This window comes from Propithecus coquereli, unplaced genomic scaffold (genome assembly GCF_000956105.1).
Source record: "Propithecus coquereli isolate 6110/MARCELLA unplaced genomic scaffold, Pcoq_1.0 Scaffold311, whole genome shotgun sequence".
Lineage (NCBI taxonomy): Eukaryota > Metazoa > Chordata > Mammalia > Primates > Indriidae > Propithecus > Propithecus coquereli.
The window spans coordinates 1,065,730-1,067,564 of record NW_012148742.1 but is presented as its reverse complement, the minus strand read 5'-3'; the positions used below and the strand labels follow the sequence as shown (position 1 = coordinate 1,067,564).

At 34.1% G+C, this 1,835-nt stretch overlaps 1 protein-coding gene across 1 annotated transcript in view; it reads right to left on the bottom strand.

Annotated features, from left to right (window-relative positions):
• CDH19 (cadherin 19, type 2) overlaps positions 1-1,835 on the bottom strand; it is a 98,385-nt gene that overhangs the window by 80,796 nt on the left and 15,754 nt on the right. The window lies entirely within an intron of this gene.

Sequence of the window (1,835 nt, the reverse complement as noted above, 5' to 3'; positions counted from 1 at the left end):
ATCTGTGGTAGTGTAGACCAAACCATGTTTTGTAATCTTTATTAAATCACCCACAGTGGAACTGTACTGACACCGTGATTCCAGTAATGTATTATTGTACAAACAATAATTTCTTTGTGGGCTCACTATCCAACTCTCTAAAATGGCTGTTTTGTACCTCCCCTTCTCTCTCTAAAATTATACTCCTTTGTTCTCAATTACTATGTTTGTTATCATAATTCACTGATAAAATAGAAGCAAACTCTTATTAACTTATTGGTTATGAACCAATATGTCAGCCTACTTGAATCTCTGCCTTCTGCTTGAGCCCTGGATTCCAACACTCTTTCTTTTTTTAAGAATAGTTTAATATAGTAGCAGCTATATTCCTTTTATTTTGCATCAAAATATTTTTCCTTTGGATCATTCCCTATAGTATATAAGTATACAAGTGTGATTAAATTTCCCATGTTAATAAACAAACACCAATAAACCAACAAAAAATCCTCTTGACTTGTTCTCCCTCTAACTAGTGTCTCACATCTCTATTTTCTCCCTGTAGCATAACACTTCTTAAACATTTCTTAAAGTGTTATGCTACATTGTTGGCTGAATTCACTGTTACTTCCTCTTCTTCCATTTATGACATAGAATAGTCTCCAATGTATATTTGTGCAATAGCACAAATTAAACCAAACTCTTATCAAAATCATCAGAGGCCTTCGCTTTGCCAAATCAAAAGTCACTACTCTGTTTTGAGTTTCTTCAAACTCATAGCAGCATTCCACACATTTAGAAGATCTCTTCTTTTGCAACATCTTTTCTCATGTTTTTCACTTCTTCGTGCTATCACTGGCCAATTCCATTCATTCCAATTTGCCAGCCAACCCCCTTCTGCTTAACAGTTAAGTCAGGCTGGATGCTTTTCTCTTCTCCAGCTACATTCTCTGCCAAAGGGTTCACATCCATTGCCATGCGCCACACACTTGCCATGTGTTAACAACTCCTGTATTGGTGTGTGCAATCCTGGGCACTCTCTGTGGAAGTATTTTCCTAGCGTATGGCATGGCTAACCTCTTTGGATCATTCTCCTCAAATATCACCTCCTAAAATGTCCCTCTTTTCTCCAGGCAATTAATCATCATCACACTTCACTCATACGTAACACTTAAATAACCTACCTTATCCAATATTACCCTGTTTATTTAAAATTAGTTATTCTTGTTTGTGTATTATAACTGAAATATAAGTTTCATACTAGCAATTAACTCCTATATCTCTTTTATAATTCTATCCCTAGTTTGAAAGAAAGATTCCTGGCACAAGTTAGGTCCATAATATACAACTGTTGAGAAAGAAAGAGGAGGAGGAAGAGGGGTAAGAGGAGAAAGACAGGGAATAAGGAGATAGAGGAGGGGATAATAAGGAGAAGGAAGAAGAGGGGGAGATAGATGACAAAGGGAATGGAGGGAGGAGGAAGAAGAACTGTGTCTTTGCCCAGCTACCAAAATAGAATAATTTTAAAGTGCTATTTATATCTAATGATAATTTGTCCTATTATATATTACACAGGCAAATTTGTTTATGCTCTAGTTAAATACCTATGTGTTCTAAACAATGTAAACCAGCATCTTTAAATTTCTACCTGGAATGTTAAAAATGAAGAATCAGGAAAATAAATGACAGAATATCTATTTTTAGAATTATTGACTAATGAATTGAATATTTAGGTAATGCAGTTTTGAAGAATGTTAGCATAATTTAAAATGATCATTATTGAATTAAATTTATTTGTCACAGTAAAACAAATCTTTGAATTAAATTTTACAATGTATTATGCTATCAAAATTATTTGA